Below are 13,752 nucleotides of genomic sequence, written 5' to 3' on the forward strand. Positions count from 1 at the left end.
TACCAATGCCAAGGTCTCTCCCCCTTCATCAACGAGGATGAAGGAAGACATGTTCAATTGTGTGTTTGTTGAAGATGGAGATTGATGTAGTAGGACTTATGGCCTTCCTTTCTTTAAAAATCAAGATGCTACTAAGACCACTGCTAAGAGGAAACAGATGCTTGTGGATAGATCTAAAAGAATTAGTAGAAGGATGACTTTGATCTATACCATGGTCTAATGATGGTCTACCAATACCCATTTAGGAGGATTTGAATATGATTAGAGAAGTAGAATCGCTACCACAACTTGCATAGATTCCAGTGAACCATCTAGGACATTATTACGAGAGTGATGAAACGAATGCAACACTACTAATATTGCATAAGGGTTATTAAGCTACAATTATCCTCGATGGAGGGGTAGGGAGTAAATATCGTTTCCAAACAATGTTGGGAAAAGCGGGGTAAAGTGACCTTAACAACATACTTGATTGTAAAAATGGTGGATGGGACAATAGCAAAACCCATGGGAGTTTTATGGAATTGAAAGAGTAAGATTTTATCATTTCAATTTTCTCATACTTTTATGGTTATGAACTCTTTATGCTAGCCCAGATTGTATGACATCATCCTTGGTAGACCTCTTATGAGGGATCCTAGGTTGATGGCACGATTGTGCTATGGACCACGTATATTTATGAAAGGATTCACAAATCCTCAAGGTTGGTTTACTGTTGGCAAATGCATCTTGGATGGTGGTTTGTTTGCAAATGATTCAGATACCATGAAGAGAGCTATTCAGTGCAAATCCTCAAGGTTGATTTACTATCATGGCAAATGCATCCTTAGGATGGTGGTTTGTTTGGAAATGATTCTAATACCACAAAGAGATCTATGCCAGTTCAACTTTGTGAGGTATTGGAAAAAATAGAGAAGGGATATGTTATATGCTTCTCTTCCTTTAGATGATTTCTATGAAAACTAGATGCATCTATTGGCAGCAATAGACATGACGAGGAAGGAAGGAATAAAATATGTTAAAGAATATTCTAAGTGAGTAAGCGAGATCATGATATGAATGATAAGACCATTGTTATCAACACTCGATAAGCATGTTAATAACTAAAGATAGTATTGGATGTAGCCATCAGGAACCATGTCCTTGGATGAAAGGTTTACAAATGGCTAAAGAAGAAATGCTACCAAGCTAAATGTCACAAGGCACTGCGAAGACAAGCCATTGATGTTTAATGGCTACGATACATAGAGGCTACTGAGATTCATAAAGAATTATTTAAGAACTAGAGAGAAGAATTGGGTCGAGTGATGATACAGGAAGATGATGAGGTGATGCAAAGCCTGAACCCATAATAGAGCCTAAGTTGTCTAGATTTGAAAGGCCAAAAAAGAAAAACTTTAAAGGAAGATGAGAAGGAATCCAAGAAGATTATGGCTACTGAGATTCATAAAGGATTCTTTAAGAACTAGAGAGAAGAATTGAGTCGAGCGATGATACAAGAAGATGATGAGGTGATTCAAAACCCTGAACCCATAAATAGAGCCTAAATTGTCTAGATTTGAAAGGCATAAAAGGAACAAAGCCTTGGAGGAAGCTGAGAAGGAAGCCAATAAGATTATGGCTCAGAAGGATAATGAGGAACCAATTTATGTAAGGTTCTCGAACACTTCAAGACATTTGACATTAAGTGGACTGTAGTCCATTTCAGAGCATAGTGCTTAAAAGATGGGTAGCCAAAAATATCATATGATGGACTAGTGAAAGTTAAGGAGGTGGACACCATGGACCCTGGGGAGGATCCCAAACCAGTATACATTACCACTAATCTAACTTCGAATGAAGAGGAGGAATTGATAGAGTCGTTGAATGAGTACAAGGATTGCTTCGCTTGGACCTATAAGGATATGAAAGGTGTGCCACTGGAGGCTGTCCAACACACAATTTTGATCATTGGGGGATCAAGGCCCATGAAGCAATGATCTTATCAAATGAACCCTAAATATTTCAGCAAGAGGAAATTGATACAATCATTTTTGCAGAGTTCATTTGCGAGATTGAACCATATAGATTGGGTATCGCCTTATTCTGCTAAAAAAGAATGGTAAGCTCATGGTGCAGGTGGATTTAAAGAACATCAACATGGTAGCATGAAAAGACCATTACCCTTTACTATACACTGAGCACGTTTTGGAAAGAGTGGCAAGGGGCGGAAGCATATAGCTTTTTGGATAGATTTTTAGAATATAATCACGTATCCATAGCCCCTCAAGATCACCATAAAATGGCATTCATAACCACATGGGGAACGTTTGCCTACAAAGTCATGCCATTCGATTTGACCAATGCTCCTACAACATTTCTAGATTAATGTGTACACAACATTCAAGGACTACAAAAGTGGTTGGAAGTCTTTATAGGTGATCTCACTATATATACTCATGATGGAAAGGGCAATCAGAATAATGCATGAGAAAGATATTTCAAGATGTCGATTATATCGCATATCTTAGAATCCTTTGAAATGTCAATTTTGGGTAAAAACATGGTGTCATCTTGGGACACAAGGTGTCAAAAAACAGAATCTCCACTGATGACAAAAAAGTGAAGCTCACTTTGGAAATGCAACCAAAGGACTGCAACGATTCATGGGGGTAATTATTGTAAATTCATTGTATTAATACTACACTGAGATAGCTCACCCATTATATCGATTACTTGGTAATCGTTATACAACACTACCATAAGACACATGTTCATACATGAAAATGCACGTTGATTCCCTACACCTATATTAGTAGGGCCCCTCTCATTTTTTTACTTATTCTCTCTTGTTCTAGGTGAACTCTTGCCAATTTTTCTCACACACTCTTACTCTTTAAGTTGTGTGACACTCCCATGTTGCAAAAATCGATGCTATGCATAAAAAGTATCTAACCCTTTGCTCCGAAGACCCCTTGCTAGACGGGAGAAATCAAAATTTGAAGTCGAGCTACCACTTAAAGAAGGAGCCACTCCGACCAAAGCCTCTCACCCTGGAATGAATCCTGATGATCTTGAAGAATGCAAGAGCCTTATCCAAGAAATGCTAACTAAAGGTTTTAATATTTTCAAAATGTTTTAAAGAGCACCTCAAAACAAGTCTTCAATGAACTTCAGAAATCTGGATTTGTGATTTCTGAAACAAAGCTTCACATGTTCCTTCAGAAGATAAATTTTTTAGGAGTAACAATTTATTTGGGATAGATAATGATCCAGGAACAAGTTACACAAAAGATCTACAGTTTTCCCGAAAGGTTTTCGGATGTCAACGTTGCATAAAGGTTCCTTGGATGTCTCAACTATGTCTCTTGGATCTACCCCCTCAACCTCTCCAAAGATCGGCAACCTCTCCAAAAGTTCTTGACTCACAAGTCCAAATGGACTAGCAAATAGACATAAGCGGTCAAGAAGATCAAAGAAAAATGCCTCTCTCTTCCGAAGATGCGCCTCCCCACAAATTATTACAAAACCACATGAACTGATGCCTTTGTCCCCCATACCATTCTCTCATACCATAGAAAGAAGGAGCTAGAACACCTTGCTCGTAGTTCCTGATGGCACTTGCCAGCTTGGCCACCTAACCATCCTTGGCAAGTTACCTTGCTGTGTAGAGATGTTCAACGTATAGCCCACATTGAGTCATGTATGTCACTCTGCACCTCTGCTTCAGTTGTCTCTCCCTCTACATTGTGTCAACCACCCTCTATAGCTAAAGGAATAGTGGGTGGAAAGTTTAATCTCCTACCTTGTTTCTTACATGGTTGGCTTTTTGTGACATACTCTGGACGATGTGATGGGTTATCTTCCTCAAAATTTAACTGTGGGTTTTTGATGCCGGCTAACGGTAAAGTTATCACCAAAAAAGTTCGATTGCATGTGCATTAGTGTGCCACTCACTGCTTCCCCCCACCAACCTACTAGTACTTGATGGACTTGGAGCTTTTGATGTTTTGGCCTTCTCCATCAACTTTGGTATTGTATGGCCTACTCCGTGATATTTACCTTGCATGAATGCATGCTTCTTTGTGTATGAAACAACTACATCATATAAAGAGATGGTTCCCCTAAAACCCTCTCCTGCTAACCAACTTGCATGTCTTGTTTGTACTAGATTGGTAGTACACTAGATTGCTTCTTTGTGTATGAAACAACTACATCACTAGATTGCTTCTTTGTGTATGAAACAACTACATCATATAAAGAGATGGTTCCCCTAAAACCCTCTCGTGCTAACCAACTTGCATGTCTTGTTTGTACTAGATTGGTAGTACACTAGTGTTGTCGACATCCTACAATATGAGATGAAGTTAATTGCAAGCTCCAACCACATTCCATAACCAAAAGATTAACTTGACAATTCAGATTCCAAATGCAAGCTATTCTTTTCAAAAACCAAGAAATTAATACTTACCCCTACCAAATGTTTCCTCCAATGGGGATATCTAGTATGCTACCAACTAAGCCAACAATCCATGGCTGGTAAGTTTGCATCAACGACTTTACCGTCATGATCTAATATTTTAAAAGTGTCTTTTCTTCGCTCACTGCACGCCGCCACTGACGACATAGTCTCTTGTGCTCTTCTTGAAAATTTCTAACTACATATTGTACTGCATGGATGTTCAAGCTTTGCTCCCAATGAAAAACACACGAACGCTCATGAGCTTCCAATATATTCTCTGGTCCATTATTATTGATTATCCTAATTGCCCTCTAGTTGGCGCCATCCTCATCAGCCACCATGAAGCCAAACAAATCTGGTTTAGAAAAGCCTTTTGGACCAACACATTGTTAATCATTTCCCCAAAGCACTTGTGTCCTCCTCTTTCATTTTGCAGAAAAGTAGTTGTGCCACTTTGTCCTAGTCTTTCATTTTGCAAGTTGAAATTGTTATGAGCTCTTGTAGGTTGCATGCCATCATACAACAGTTGAAAAACTACTAAAAACAAGATCAAATTTATTAAGAACTTTTCAAGACTAAACTGTAGCTTGGATCATATACATGTGTAGCCATTGTTGTCCATCCTTGCACACGACTGACATGATCAAAACAAACCTAAGTCCTCCTCAAATCATCGTCTCCTATTTGGTGCATACAGTTCACGAGATCCAAACCTGATACAAGCCCTGTGTGGTTGATATTTTAAACATGTAACACCACTTTGACTCCTCTAAATCTTGCCCATGAAAATGACTACCATGGAAGAAGTCAAAAGTACATTGTCTCTTCAATTCTAGGATACTTGACTCTACTCCTTGCATTGAACCCTTCATCCTAGAAGCACATACTATCCTCCTCAATCTACAAGAGATTTGGACAACTTAACAAACTATGTAACCTTAAGTTCACAAAAAATACCAAAGAATTAAAAGAAATATGGAATTAACATTACCTTTGACATTGAATTAGGTTCCAATAATAGTGAAAACTCCACGATGCTAATATTTGACAACTGCATCCAATATGAGTTGTTTGGTGAGATCCATTTGTATCTTCCTTGGACCACTTGTAGCCACCTCTGAAACTGCCTCTTCCACAAGTTCTCTTATATTTTGCAATGCCTTCCTTGATGTGTCCCTTTCAACCTCATGCAAATGTTCCCCTTGATGTATCATCAATCTCATCATATGTAGGTCAGCAGGCATACAATAGGTGACCCACATATGATGAGATTGATGATACATGGTTCCTCTCTAGTAGGTCTAGCTGACTGGATAGATATAAGATGATCTACACCATCATCTTATGGTTTGATTGCAAAAACTTTTAATCCAAAATGAGGACATAATATTACATCAAAATCAAATATAAAAACGACCATGTACAGTTCTAACAATAGGATCACTCTCCAAACCTCCTATAAAAATGTGAAAAGAAGTGTTCATGGCAAGAAAAACTCTCATAAAACTAGCTCACAACAAACACACAAGTTCTCAGAAAACTAGCTCTCAAACACACAACCAACTAATGAGAACGAATTCATAATCTAAACACTAATTCTATACATATTAGACAAAAAAGTTAAAAATTCATTTTTAGAAAGTAATCATAATTCTAACAAACATAAAAACATTCTTCAATCATTATAAATAGTGTCATTAACATTCTCACCAACATGAAAATGTTCTCAATCCTATTTAATGATTATTCCATAACTAACTCCCATTTAATGATTCCATAACTAACTCCTATTTAATGATTATTCCATAACTAACTCCCATTTAATGATTATTTCTTTTTATGATTCCATCCATTTTTATTTCAAGTAAAGAGCACATGCCCTTGTATAGTTCTTAATTCATTTTAATCCCAAGTAAAGAGTACAGACCCTTGTGTAGTTTTTAAGTGTCCATTACAAGTCTAATTTTTTACATTGTTAAGAGTACTTTTGTACTACTGAATAGAGATAATTAAATGAAAGAGAAGATAAAAAGAGAGTAGGCCAATAACAACCAAATGAAGAGGATGACTTAAAGTGGAATGAAGAGGATGACTTCTCCACTGGGGATCGATTGAGGCCAGGTCCTCATGTCTAGATGGAACTCATGTGTAGACTCACTATAGAGAATACTAGGCTGCTACATCATGCCATGTTATTGAGTATTATGGTCATCCCCAAGGACTGGATGAGTCAACTACATCCCCACATGCTAAACAGGGCTATTTTGAACTTGACTTGATGATTCACCTTGAAATATAACATTTTCAGATTTCTGTTGAACTTGTTCTCTAATAGTTTTCTAATTATTGGTACTTTTGCTGCTCACACTGCCACAATGTCCTCTTCATCTTCATCACATTTGTTCCACGGGAACACTCACGGGGACACGGATTATGGAAGGAGGCCGGAAGCAATTAATGCGAGAGAGTGGGATTGTAGCCATGGGAACACAAAGACGCACATAATTTTTCCATATTTTTGTGCCAAAGTGCAATGTAAATCGTTTTAGGCCAATGTGGGTTCTAAATGAGAGTTTAAGTGTATTAAGCAAGGCTCACTTATGGGGTTGTCCGCCCATGTGTGAAAGAGGCCTAGGGTTAGTGACATCTCTATAAAAGAGATGTTAGCTAAAGAAAGAGGACGTTTTTGGCCATTCTCATAAGCTATTGAGTGAAGCTCTTGAGCTCTCAAGCTATGGCAACTCTCTAACTCTCTCTCTATTGTACTCAATGAGCATCAAGATCCAATGAGTATAGCTCCACTTCTTTCTCTTAATCTGTTTTAGCATCATTGAAGTAGATTAATCTATGATTAGTTGAATGCTTCTTTCTTTCTCTTGTGTATGCATGCTTGTAGTGTGGGTGTGTGTAGTCTCCATTGATGCAAGCTCTTGCCCACTTCATTGGCAATGAGTTATTCATGGATAGACTCTCTCTATGAGCTTGTGGGTTTGTGATGCACGCTTGTGGGCAATGAGTTATTCATGGATAGACTCTCTCTATGAGCTTGTGGGTTTGTGAATGTTACATTCTATGCTTGCTTAAGCTTATGGGTTAGTAGATGCACGCTTATGGGTTTGCTTGCATTAGGAAAAGCTAAGATTTAATCAATGTTTGAATGGGATTAAGAGATTGCCATGCATTGCTTGTTCTCTTGATTAGTGTAGTGGGTTTACAGGATTGAGAGATTGATTAAGGTGTTGAATGGTTGAATCATCAAGTGGTGGTTCGTGTATGTGAGCTCTCCCGCAAGGGATAAGCCTTCATGCATTAGTCGGGTCGAGTCCTCGGATTGACATTGTGTTTCTCAACACATTTGTTGATCGGTAGTACTCTATGAGCACTATATTGCACTATATTCAATGGCGCCGCCACGGGGGAGCGAGTGCCTACATTAGTTGAGCACCATACACACACTACCACTCCTTATTAAGCTCCAATCGGTTGCAAAACCATTGGATAGGAGAGCAAGCTTTGGGACTAATTTTGGTACTTATTTAAGACTATTCTTTTGTTAAATTCTCTTTATTGTCTTGCAATTTGAGTGCGATTGGCTAGCTACGCCTCTCCCTTGAGGTCAGGACAAGGATTCAACACACGAGAAGGATTGGAGGTAGGCGCTAAACCTGCCAATTTCAATTTGTGTGCGAAAGAGAGAGGCCTGATTTGCATTTCTGTCATTCTGTTTGAGGATAATTTTTGCTTTCTGAGGTTAATTTTTACAGTTTCAATTTTCTGCATGTTCGTTTTATTTTCTGTTCTTAGCCTAGTTTCCTGTATCTATAATTTTGTGCATTTTAGTTCTGTGTTAAACCTGCACCTGTAGAGAAACTGAAATCTGTACACACACATGAAGATTGAACATTTCGAATTCCTTGCAAATCTCACAGCTGCACACTCATTGAGTTCCCTGCCACACGCATTGAATTCGCTGCAAATCTCACAGCTGCACACGCATTGAGTTCACTGCACACGCATTGAGCACGCACTTCAAAAAAGAAAAAATAATAATAAAAGAAGGCGGCTGTGCGTGAACAGCGCACCGCGTGGAGAGACCCACACACCGCACCATAAAGACCGCCACACCGGGGTGCAAAAAAAAAGAGTCGAAAGTTTTTCATTTTTTGGCGCAAAAAATTGGGAGGTTTTCTAACTTTTGTGAGGAGTTAGAAAACACCCATTGTCGAAATTTTGGTCCCGGAACCATTTTCCCATAGTGAGTTCAGTATGGGAAACTGGTAAATTTTAAGCGATTTTTGATCCTGAAAAATATGCTATTTTTTTGGCCTAATGTGTTCGAGGGGGTTCAAAATGGGTTCTGGCAAAGTTTGAGCCAACTTGATAATTTTTGGATTTTTTTGAAAAATAAAATAAAATAAATAAATAAAAAGATTTTTTAAAAAAAAAACAACCTTAAAATTTGACCTTATGCACTTGCGGTCGGGACGTCATATAGACACTGCCCATAGGGTCCAGGGCACCTTCTAGAGTACCTACACTGCAGGAAAGTGGGACCCAATCGGTAGGAAATTTGACAGATATTACTGAATCCTTTTTCGAATCCCAATCTGATACCCTTTCCAGGACAACTAGCTCATTGTCTATGGACAATCTAGGGCCGTCAAATAGTCATCCCTTAGCCCCAAATAGGACACCCACAAGATCTTTTAATCCATTTGAAGCCAACATCATGGGGTTACCACTCAATGTGAGACTTCAATATGTCTACACGAATGCTCAAGGAGCTGAGATCTTTAGGGATCCACAACAACGGTATCTCGTTAAGATTGCAGACTTTTTCTCAGAGCTTGATAGAGCACCTCTAGTCAATGACCAAGGTAACATGTACATGGGTAGAGATGGTGTTCGCTATACGAAGTCACCTATCATCCAGAGAATGTAGACAAATTAGGAGAGCTCTCTAAGAGCGAGTTCCTAGATTTATCAAAGCCTTCCGGAGCAAGGGAGTCTAGAGATGATTGGCTCATTGAGCCGGACATGCCTGGACCATCCAATGCCCAGTCCTCAAAGCCATCCATAGATGATTTACTTTTTGTAGGTCTAAATTTGGAAAGGGACAGGAAAGGCAAGAGCAAAATGGATCAGGGAGCTGAGAACCAATGGGAGTTTGTATGACAAATTCCAGTTGACAAAGGTCTTTCAGGATGACCCACTTCAAGAGGTCTATAAGGACTCTTTAGAAGGATATTATGCCACAACTAGATTGCCAGAGCTAGATCTTCCTCTGGCACTTGTGGTGGTAGTCGAGAAGCTTGCAGGATACAAGAACCGAATCGTGATAAATGGGCCAATGAATACTGAACCTTAGATTGGAAGGAGATTCGTGAGCTCACGTGGAGAGGACAACCATTATTCATGGAAGTGTTCTCAACTAATACAGCTAAACCAGGAGAGACAGCCTTTCTTGGAGAAACTGTTGCTCCTCCCCTATGAGAGTTCACTAGAGAGGGACCCTCAACATCAAAGTGGACCACTGCAAGTAGCCCAACTCTAGCACCAAGGTATTATCCTACACCAAAAGTGCAACCCCACAGATCACACCACAACAACGTTTCTCTCACTATGACAATCGGAGGGTAGGGGAGCCAACTTGGCCTCCCATAAATGCACCTCCTGAAATGCGGGTAACAAGATCTTTGGAGAGGGTTGGTGAGGCAGGTAATAGGGGACCCACACCAATTTGGGATGCATATGGACCATCTTACCAAAGAGAGGAACCACTGAGAGTGAGAGGCCGTAGGCCTAATGATGATGAGTATTCAAGACGAGTAAGGCCATCAACTCTTCAAAAACTGGTAACGAAGTACGAAGGGTCGGGAGATCCATATGACCATGTAGCAGCATTTAGGCAAGCAGTTCGAGCTGAGCAAGTGACTGACAAGCATACGCAAATTGAAGGATTTGGGCTCACTCTTGAGGGAAAGGCCCTTGCTTGGTTTCAGGCACTAGAGGCTTCAGACAAATCTTCTTTACGAGTTTTGGAAGAGAGATTCATTGCTGCTTTTTCCTTGATGAGGATTCAGCATGACACAGTAGCAAACATCTACTCTTTCAAGCAAGGCGAGACTGAGAGTGTTAGAGACTGTGTAAATAGGATGAAGCAGTACATTAATCGTTGCCCAGAAGATGAGAAGCCCACCCAGAGTCGATTAATTTCTCTCTTCTTAAAAGGACTCAAAAATTCAACACTGCACACACATCTCTATGCAAAGAAGCATACAAATTTCAATGAGTGTTGCCATGATGCTATGGATTTCACAGATAACTTCAAATTCCAAGATGGTACTGGCCCTGAGGTGCAACCTAGAGATCAGTGGGGTGATGACCTAAGTTCAGGGTCTAGCGCACTAGTAAATCCATACCAGATAGCTAACCTAGTACTAAGGAGATTGGGACAAACCTATCACCCACCCATGCAGCCACAACAACAGCAGCAGCGAATGAGGAGTGTACTATCTACAGGCCCTCATCTTTGTGGAGCATGTGGCGGTAACCATAAAACCGAAGAATGTAATACCTTTTCTCCTCTAGTCACAAACCAACCCACAAAGAAGTGGTGCCAGGCTTGTGCTTGGAATTTTACCCACACCACACAGGAATGTACTCACATTGCAAGAATGAGACAAGAGCGTGAGCAGCAAAGGGGTGCAGTGGCTCCACAAATGCATCAACAGTATACTAATTTTGAACGTAAGCCACCGATGGCACAAGAGCAAGCATGACCTGTACTTGGAGCTCAACCTCCTGCTCATGGGACTGCTCTTGTGAGAGGTGACTTGGTAAACTCAAGCTATGTGGAGGAGGAATATGCATCATATTCATCCAAGGAAAATCTCTTTGAAAGTCCCGCATATCCAAGCCAAGCACTGGAGCCTCAACTGGGGGAACAAAATTCTTTTGATGTTGCTAGGCGGCTACCAACCTAGGACTTCAAGCCCCTCAGGTCAATGGCAGCAACAAAGGAAAGTAGAAGCCAAACTAATGGGCCCCTGTTATGAGTGCGGAGAAGCCAAACTAATGGGCCCCTATTATGAGTGTGGAGAAGCCCATTGGGCTCGTGATTGTCCCCATCGCCAAAGGCAAGCAGCTCGATCCAATACAACAGTACCACAGTTTCCACCAATTGAAAGATATTGTCTAGGGTGTTGTGTAGAACACTTTCCAAAGGATTGTTTGCTGAAACCACATGAGGAAGGCACCTCTCAACCAAAGGTCTCACTCAACTTTGTAGAGGCAGTTCCATCGCCACCTTCATCAGAGAATGAGGATGTCGTGCCACTTAGAGTCATGACTAGATCACAGACACGAAATGCCAAAATGCAGACTGATGAGACACCTTGAACTAGGGATGCAAAGGCAAATCTAGTGGACAAGACCCTACATTCCAATAGAAAAAGGACCACTAGGAGGAAAAAGAACTGCAACAAGCAAACTAAGAGTGCATCCAAGAAGTCTCTAAACAAAACATGAAGGATCAAGCTTTTACATCCCAAGAAGTGCATGAGGAGCATCAACCTCAACCTAGGCCTAGTGCTGCTAAACAAGATGAGGCTATTACAATCGAGGATAGTTTAGGGGGTTCTGTTTTTGTGGATAAGGTGAACGAGACTCTAGATGCCATCATTGATGCTCATAGAAGTCGCATTGCAGCTTTATCTGAGCTACCCAAGAAGCTTCAAGAATACCCAAACCCTCGTGAGAGGAGAAGATCAATCTAGCTGTACATCAGCAACTCATTAGGGAAGCTCAATCAATACTTGAGGGCCCACCTCCACCTATCCCTCGGGACCCCACCTCTCTTAAGCCGATATTAGAAACCATACCAGAAGTGTCATCAAGTTGGGAAATGAAAAGTGAGCTGATCTCACAAGCTCATAGCGAGAAGTCTGCACTAATTGACACCCCATTGAAAGAAGGCATTCTGCCACCACCTACTCTTGCCTTCCCATGCAATGATGAAGTTATTGATGCTAACGAGGACATGGCAAATGAGATGTGGGGAGTAGTTCATGAGAAAGTTAATGAGAATATGTCTTCTATTATTTCACCTCCATTCTCTAAAGTGGATTTTACCAGGGGCACAGAAAACAACTTTAGACGCCCAAGCATCTAGGAGGAAGTTCAAACAATTGTTTCTCCTAGAAGTAAGCATACAATGAAAACCTTACCATCTTATTTGGGAGAATATGAGAACTGTTCTCAAACCTTGAGGATACCCTCCATGCTGACAAAGGAGATGGATATGGGTATCGTGCAAGCTATTTTGTCAGCACCAGTGGCTTGTACCTTACCTTTGCTTGATTTGATAAAGCTTCGACTAGAGTTGTGGAATGATATTACCACATGTTTGTCAGAGCAGGTATTGCTACAAAAGGGTCACCATCAATGTACTATACACCCTGAGACAAAGCATGTTATGCCAGTTCCTATCAACAAAGTAGGAAAATTTTGTGAGGACAATCAGGGAAATGCTACCCTCCCATTAGAAGTGCGAAAAGTAGCTTCAACTGCAATACTTGATAGTGGTGCAGGAGTGGGCATTGTGACAAGGTCCATTTGGGAAAAGTGGAGCAAACCAGCTATTAGGAGTACAAGGATGTGCTTGCAGCTAGCAGATGGAAGCTTAGAACATCCCATTGGGTTGCTAGTAGAGAACATATTGGTCACCACATGTGGGATTGAATATGAGCACACATTTGCAATAGTGGATTTTGGAAAGCATCCAAACTATGAAGTGATATTGGGTAGACCATTCATGCAACAATTTCAAATGATTCAAGATTGGGGATACAATTATTTGTACCTCCGACATGATTCTGTCATCACAAGGATCAACCTAAAGAATCACTCATATCGTGATGTAACAAGGTCTCCAATAGATGAGTTTGATTCTGCTTCATCTGAGGGCTCAAGAGTTACATTGTCAGATGGGTGAGAAGATCTGTGGATGTGTGGAGCCTCATGTAAGGATTTCAACACTGAGAGACTTAAGGGTAATCGAAGTGTATCAGATGAGGCATACATTCCACAACCCTTCTCTGAGCACTTAATTGATCCCCTAGAATGGAATCATGTCCTTGCAACATTATCGACATGTGCTTTACCTAAGCCAATTCAATTTTGTGACTCAGATGGATATGACATTATTCCTATACGAATGGTACAACCACGTGACCTTCTAGATGATTTGTACTATGGGGATGCATCCACAACAGCACTGCATGTAGAGGAAGTCTTTAACACTCGAATCT

Source organism: Cibotium barometz, chromosome 48 (assembly GCF_041138505.1).
Source record: "Cibotium barometz isolate CiBa-2024 chromosome 48, ASM4113850v1, whole genome shotgun sequence".
In the NCBI taxonomy this organism is placed as follows: Eukaryota; Viridiplantae; Streptophyta; class Polypodiopsida; order Cyatheales; family Cibotiaceae; genus Cibotium; species Cibotium barometz.